This window comes from Populus euphratica, unplaced genomic scaffold (assembly GCF_000495115.2).
Source record: "Populus euphratica unplaced genomic scaffold, PopEup_1.0 scaffold1573.1, whole genome shotgun sequence".
Classification (NCBI taxonomy): domain Eukaryota; kingdom Viridiplantae; phylum Streptophyta; class Magnoliopsida; order Malpighiales; family Salicaceae; genus Populus; species Populus euphratica.
Window position 1 is genome coordinate 7,381 of NW_011501391.1, and position 8,521 is coordinate 15,901.

Sequence of the window (8,521 nt, forward strand, 5' to 3'; positions counted from 1 at the left end):
CAACTTGGTGATGCACTTTGAACTTATTAGATTGCTTATAAATCACCTATAGAAATGTCATATTATAGAATGATTAACAGAAAAGCATGTCATCTATTAATAGAGTTTGAACACAAATCCTTTTGAGCCATTAAGCAATGCAAGTTTGGTTATGATGTTGTTGGGATTACAAGGAAATTGCAATTGAAAGAGTTGGAAGAGATACATAATGATGCCTACGAGAATGCAAGGATTTACAAAAAAAAAAAATACCAAGAGTCTTTATGATAGAAAAACTACAAGAAATGTGTTTCATGTTGGAGATAAAGTTTTTTTTTTTTATCATTCATGTTTTAAACTTTTTCCTGGAAATTTGTGTTTCCATTGGATTGAACCCTTTTATTGTTTCTAATATTTGTCCTTATTGTGTAGTTGAGATTATAAGTGTAGAAACAAACAAAATGCTCAAGTAGGCATCGATTAAAAGCTTTCTATGAAAGTTGGACAACAAAACTCATCACTTTCATTGAGTTAGCTAAACCAATTTAATAGGCATGAGCATGCAATGTGTCAAGCAAATGACATAAAACAAAAATGCTTACTAGGAGGCAACCCCATAAAAGAATTTTCAGATTTGCTTTCTTTTTCCCTTGTCTTTTATTTTTTGCATTTTATTTCCCGGCAACGGAACCACAAAAACTTGACACGACTAAAAGATTGATGTCTTCTCCCAAGTGCAGGAGTGTCGAAGTAATAAATAACCCGGCAAGACCAGGGTCGAACCACAGGGAGGTTAATTATACAAATTATAAAAGGTATTGATTTTGTGGATCCATTTTCTTCTTATTTTGGTAATGTTTATATCCTTTTTGCTATTGATTATATGTCCAAATGGATTAAGGTGAAATCCACACAAACTAATGAAGCTAAGGTTGTTTTAGATTTTGTCAAAACTCATATATTTGATAGGTTTAAAATCCTCAAAGCTATCATTAGTGATCATAACACTTATTTTTGCATCATTCAATAGAAGTATTACTACACAAGTACCATGTAACTCATTGAACTTTCATAGCCTACCATCCTTAAAAGAATGGCCAAGATGAAATTTCAAATTAAGAAATCAAGTCCATTTTAAAAAAGATAGTGCAACCTAACTAGCAAGATTGAAGTCTACAACTTGGTGATGCACTTTGAACTTATTAGATTGCTTATAAATCACCTATAGAAATGTCATATTATAGAATGATTAACAGAAAAGCATGTCATCTATTAATAGAGTTTGAACACAAATCCTTTTGAGCCATTAAGCAATGCAAGTTTGGTTATGATGTTGTTGGGATTACAAGGAAATTGCAATTGCAAGAGTTGGAAGAGATACATAATGATACCTACGAGAATGCAAGGATTTACAAAAAAAAAAGACCAAGAGTCTTTATGATAGAAAAACTACAAGAAATGTGTTTCATGTTGGAGATAAAGTTTTTTTTTTTTTTTTTATCATTCATGTTTTAAACTTTTTCCTGGAAATTTGTGTTCCCATTGGATTGAACCCTTTTATTGTTTCTAATATTTGTCCTTATTGTGTAGTTGAGATTATAAGTGTAGAAACAAACAAAATGCTCAAGTAGGCATCGATTAAAAGCTTTCTATGAAAGTTGGACAACAAAACTCATCACTTTCATTGAGTTAGCTAAACCAATTTAATAGGCATGAGCATGCAATGTGTCAAGCAAATGACATAAAACAAAAATGCTTACTAGGAGGCAACCCCATAAAAGAATTTTCAGATTTGCTTTCTTTTTCCCTTGTCTTTTATTTTTTGCATTTTATTTTTTGTTTGTCATTCTCTTCTATTCCTTTTCTTTTATTTCAACATTGAAGACAATGTTGTGTTTAAAGTGTGGGGGAGAATTTTGGTTTTCTTTGTTGTTTCTATGTGTTTTATTAGAATTAAAAGAACCCGTAAACATTTGAAAAAAAAATTTATTTTTTTCTAACCTTATGTATTAAGTTTTATTTATTGAACTCCCATTGATTTATGAGAAATTGAGCATTATGTATGAGAATTAGTTGAGATGGATAAAAATATAAATTGAATGAATAAGTGTGCATTCAAGTTTTAAAGTTTAATTAGTTTAGATATTGACTTTGAAAATATGTCATGTTGGCTTAATAGTGTTGCACTAATGTAAGTTTTTTAGCAAATATTATATTCTTTGATTGTGCATTTTTTCAATGGTATGTATCTCTAGAACTTGTTTCATATCTGGTTAAGATTACATTTACATTACATATGTACATGAAGATGATAAAGGCATTAGAAATTTTAACTACTTGAGCCATAAAGCTAACTCAAAGCATATTATTCTTAATGAGTCCTTTTGAGCCTGTTTATCTTTTCTTTGTTTTATCCATATTGTACGCCTTAACTTTTTATATTTTTCCTTTTCTCCTAGCCAAGGATTAGTAGAGCATATATTTGTTGATGTTTCATGAAATTATTGTTGGAAATTATATGAAAAAAATGATACTTGATGAAAAGAATGGGTAAAGATGCCAAAGGTAGACCATTAAAAAAATTAAAAAGAAAAAGAAAAAGAAAAGGAAAGTTGTTCCATTATATTCTGAAAGTTGTATATTGATGGAGCTTGAAATCAAAAAAAGTATTGGTGCTTAAAGATAGTGGATTTGTGTGCTTTAATGAGATACTTTGTTTCAAAATTAATTTTTTTATAGAATGCTTTACTTCATTTGATTTTAACATTTTCTTTTCCTTTCTTTTACCTCATCTTAACCTTAGCCTTATTATAACAAAAAACTAAGACCTTTTAATTCATGTATTATTTGTAATATTTTAGTAATGGAGATGAGATTGAAGAGCAAGCTTATAATAGAATATATTCGTTGATTGAGTTAGAGAGATTTAAACACATATAATTTAAATATATGAGTGTTTGAGTGTATATCAATGAGAGGACCATTCACTTTGGCATGACATAGATTTTTCATTTAAATGTCAATGATTAATTGAGTTATAAAGTTCGCATGTAAATAAATTCATGAAAATTCATGTTTTTATTCTTCTTGATTGTATTCTTATTTATAATGCATATACTTTTGGACATTGATGGGAGATTAAGAGATTAATTATAATTATTTTATTTTTTTGTTTGTTTTTATAATTTCAACTTCTGTATGTTTGATTTTATCTCTTTTTTTCTAGAGGATAACAAGAGCTAAGTGTCGGGATATTTGATACAACCATATTATTCAATAGTTTTACCTATATTTACCTAATATTTTATCCATGTTTTATATATAAAATACCTTGATAATCTTTGTTTTATATTTTGAAGGCACTTTTAGAGGTAAGATTTTAAAAGGAGTAAATTGAAGATAAAATTAGTAGAGGTAAGGTTTTAAAAGGAGTAAATTGAAGATAAAATTCAAACCATGTTCCAACCTGTGTCAAATATTAGCAAATTTAACCTCTAATCTATGCTTTATGCAAAAATTGAGTTGTAAAGGTCAAAATAAAATGATTCCAATGGAATTTGAGTTGTATGGGAATCATAGTCTTCAAAGACAAGTCTTGCATTTTACGGGTTTTAACCTTCGATCATTCCGACTTGAATATCTTGAGCAAATCAATTTTGTTGGATTCCTAACTCAAAGACCTATCAACCTATCAAATTTTAGTAGAAAAGAGATTATATAAGAGAGATATGATTTTTATAAGACAACTTATAAATTATACCAGCATATAGGTTAGGTTTTGTGAAGAAACAAGTCCAATTTAAACAACTTATAAATTATGCCAGCATATAGGTTTTGTGAAGAAACAAGTCCAATTTAATTCCTGAGCATCTAAACCAACATGGTAATTATTTCTACATATGGAAAAGGTATTTATTTGGTCAATTTAACTTCTCTAATTCTAAATTCAAATCTTGAAGATTTTATGCACGATAATTTTTTCTTATTTTTAGGAAAGTAGTTATTTTACTACTTAAACGTAGATTGTTTACTCTGGAAAGGACTATTATTATTTTGAAGGATACAAATGGATTAGAGGGATATGAGGATTATGGTTTCCTATCAAATAAAAAGAAAGAGAGAACAGAAAAGGGGGCAGCTATAAACAAGAAAGAAAACTCTCACCTTTTCTTCTATATCTTAAATTATATTTTTATGCTTTTTCTTCCTTAGTTTTTTGATAAACCTACAAAGCTAAGTTATTTTAAATTATTATGGACTTTATGGTTGTTTAATGGTTAAGGTTAGTTACACTTTCAATTGATTAATTAACTAATGTTAATGAAAGATAAATATTAAGAATATAAATTGATGTATCATTTCAATGATCAATTTTGATTTTTATAGGTAAATGTTATCTTGAGACCAATATTTTTCTCTTAATAAGTTTGAGTTTATTTAGTTTAGTTTGATTACTTTATTTTGTTTATCATAGCATAACCTAGATAACCTTAAACCCTCTCAACTTTAAATCCTTTAGCATAAAGATCTAAACTAGATATTCCTCATGAAATCAACCTTATGCTTCCTCTATATTATCTTATTGCTTACTCACAATTTTAGCTACTTCATCAATCTATACAACCAATGTTACGATAACACAGTTATATATATTAATTACCCTATGGGGATATTAAATGAATGGAATTGGGATATGGATGGAATATAATGAAATAGAGCCACTTTGAGGTTCCTTATAAAATGAGGCATGGAACGAAGACATTATAAAGAAGTTCCGGGAGTTACGAATGAAACTTCGAGCACATATCAGTCGTGGGTTGAAAACATGAATTGAACTTTATGCGATCTAATCTCCTGTTATTCCTTAGCAGCTCAGTGGTAGAGCGGTTGGCTGTTAACTAACTGGTCGTAGGTTCGAATCCTACTTGGGGAGATTTGATTCATTCTAAATTATTTAATTCGTAATGAAAGGTTTCGCGTTGACCGTCAAGAATAGCCTTTCCCTATGCTCTTTTTTCTATTGCATTCTATCTCATCATATCACATTCTATTCTGTGATATTTGAGAATCACCGTCAATTCCATGGTATAGGTAAGTCTAGTATAATCTTTTGTTCCATAGTCCAGAGCTATTTACAACTAGCCAATTAAGAATTTTCAGATTTACCGGTACTAGCAAGTGCACCAAAGATGTAGTTATCGATTCTCCCACAAGGCCATATCAACTAAACCTTTCGACTTGATTTTAGGCCCTGACTCACTCTCTGTGGATGAACTTTATGGAGGAACCCTTAGGTTTTTGGGGCATTGGATTCTCACTAATGTTTGCGTTACTCAAGCCAACATTCTCGCTTTCGCTTTATCCACCCCCGCTCGCGTTGGTGCTTCCCTCTGAGTGGAACACTCCCCTACTGATGCATTTTTACATTCCACAACTTCAGCAAATTGCTTAGCCTCGTTCATATTCTGCGCAAGAGAGCTCGATCAATGAACTATTACACACTCTTTCAAGGGTGGCTGCTTCTAAGCAAACCTCTTGGCTCTTTGTGCACCCCTACCTCCTTTATCACTAAGTGGTCATTTAAGGGCCTTAGCTGGTGATCAGGGCTCGATGATGAAGCTTATCCCTTATCGTCTCACTGGCTGACTTTGACACTGTTATTTTGAGGTCATAACTAGTATTTAAAGTTTGCCTTGATTTAGTACCACTCTCATAACCCGCATCGAAACAGTGCTTTAACCCTAGATGTCCAGTCAACTGGTGTGCCTCAATGTATTTCAGGTCATAAGCAATGCATTTATCAAATTCAAAATAGATTTGATCGTGGAAATGCTCCAATGTGATTAATTTTTTATAAGGATATTGAATAGTTATAGGTAAACGATTTACGTGGAATAAGGTAGTCATGAAACTTTGACCAATATACTTTGCTGCCTGTATGGTTTGTTGACCATATTCATTAACCCAGTTACCATAGGGGACATATCATGAATCTCTATAAATAATTTTATATTTATTTCTTTATCTTATTTGAGACAAACTATAAATATAGAAAAGAATTACTTTATAGTGAAAAGAGTTGGGAAGAAGTTGTCAATAATAAATTGCCAAGAGAAATAGGTAAAAGAAATTTCCATCCAAGATTTAATAGTTGGCCCATTCTTAGTCTAGGTAAAGTCCATCTTGTTGTGATAGGAATGAACAAGAACAAATAACTTTTAACCAATGTAATAAGAATACTTATTATTGTTTCAAAGACTATCTATTTTATTTAATTCAAAATAAAAAAAACTCCAAAACGGATATGCACGAAATAGAGATATTCCAAATACTCAAGTAAAGAACTACTACAATAATGATGAAACCTCTTGGCTCTTTGTGCACCCCTACCTCCTTTATCACTAAGTGGTCATTTAAGGGCCTTAGCTGGTGATCAGGGCTCGATGATGAAGCTTATCCCTTATCGTCTCACTGGCTGACTTTGACACCTGTATTTTGAGGTCATAACTAGTATTTAAAGTTTGCCTTGATTTAGTACCACTCTCATAACCCGCATCGAAACAGTGCTTTAACCCTAGATGTCCAGTCAACTGGTGTGCCTCAATGTATTTCAGGTCATAAGCAATGCATTTATCAAATTCAAAATAGATTTGATCGTGGAAATGCTCCAATGTGATTAATTTTTTATAAGGATATTGAATAGTTATAGGTAAACGATTTACGTGGAATAAGGTAGTCATGAAACTTTGACCAATATACTTTGCTGCCTGTATGGTTTGTTGACCATATTCATTAACCCAGTTACCATAGGGGACATATCATGAATCTCTATAAATAATTTTATATTTATTTCTTTATCTTATTTGAGACAAACTATAAATATAGAAAAGAATTACTTTATAGTGAAAAGAGTTGGGAAGAAGTTGTCAATAATAAATTGCCAAGAGAAATAGGTAAAAGAAATTTCCATCCAAGATTTAATAGTTGGCCCATTCTTAGTCTAGGTAAAGTCCATCTTGTTGTGATAGGAATGAACAAGAACAAATAACTTTTAACCAATGTAATAAGAATACTAATTATTGTTTCAAAGGCTATCTATTTTATTTATTTCAAAATAAAAAAAAACTCCAAAACGGATATGCATGAAATAGAGATATTCCAAATGCTCAAGTAAAGAACTACTACAATAATGATGAGACTAATAAGTTTAGATAGGAAGCAACATAAATTAAACCAAAATTCATACCTGAATATTCGGTTTGATAACATGCTACTAATTCTTTTTTTGCTTCTGGTAAATCAAAAGGTAATCAATCATCAATGGGTTTAGCCAAGGCATTTATAACACGACCCAAATATGCCTCACTCACTAGTATCTGAGTAATTTTTCCTGTTACTTTTACAAAACTTCCCTCTTGTATCATCAAGCCATCACCCATTAATATAACACCAACATTATTTGATTCTAAATTAAGAGCAATACCTATCGTACCCTCTTCAAATTCTACCAATTCACATGCCATTACTTCATCAAGACCATAAATACGAGCAATGTCGTCACCCACTTAAACTACAATTCTAGTATTTACAATCTTTAATTCCTTATTATATTGCTCAATACATTCACGAATAATATTACTAATCTCGTCGGCTCGAATGGTTACCATAAGTATTTCTTCTTCTTTTTTGGAAAAAATAATGCCTAGAGTAGAAGGTCTAATTAGTTATTTCTTTCATCGCCCCAATCATTCCAATATTGGAACTAATAGTTCGTAAATATAACTCGTTGGTCAAACAACTATTCAAAGTCCCTAGAGCTCTTTGTAAGGCTTGTTAGAAATTGTCAACCTTCAAACTGAAGTGACAAATCTCCTTTGAATGAACAATTAATATGTTTCAGATGAAAAGTAAAAAAAAAGAAGGGATCCCTCTAATCCTTATTAGAATGAATCCTATGTAGTTTCATATTGCTTGCCTATTATCATGGTTAATCAATTTTATTATATGCATTTTCTTTCAGAACTAATTTATATAGACATGTGATTTTTTTTAGTGATGCCAAAACAAAGAGATATTTATAGGATAATATCGATATTTTATCTCCATGATATTTCTATTAGTAGGATAAGAAATGGGTAATGACACGACTAAAAAATTGATGTCTTCTCCCAAGTGTAGGAGTGTTGAAGTAATAAATAACTCGGCAAGACTGGGGTCCAACCACAGGAAGATTAATTGTACAAATTAATTATAAACAACAACAATAGTAACAATAACAACAACAATAATAATAATAGCAATAATAATACTAGTAGTAGTAGTAGTAGTAAATAAAAAGAAGAAGAAGAAGAAGATGATGATGAGAACTTTGAGATGAAATATTAATGTAAGGATTAAACAATGATAACAATAAATATCAAGGTTAGAGGATCCACTAATAGTATGTCAAACAAGTATAGTATAAACTCTCATTATTCAATTGGAAACCACACACAAAGGAGGTTCCAATCAGATTATAAATTGTTAACATGATCACATTAGT

At 30.6% G+C, this 8,521-nt stretch overlaps 1 non-coding gene across 1 annotated transcript; it reads left to right on the top strand.

Moving 5' to 3' along the window:
* Window positions 1-4,840: 4,840 nt before the first annotated feature.
* TRNAN-GUU (transfer RNA asparagine (anticodon GUU)) lies at window positions 4,841-4,912 on the top strand. Its single transcript has one exon. It is a non-coding gene; the product is annotated as a tRNA-Asn (tRNA).
* Window positions 4,913-8,521: the final 3,609 nt, after the last annotated feature.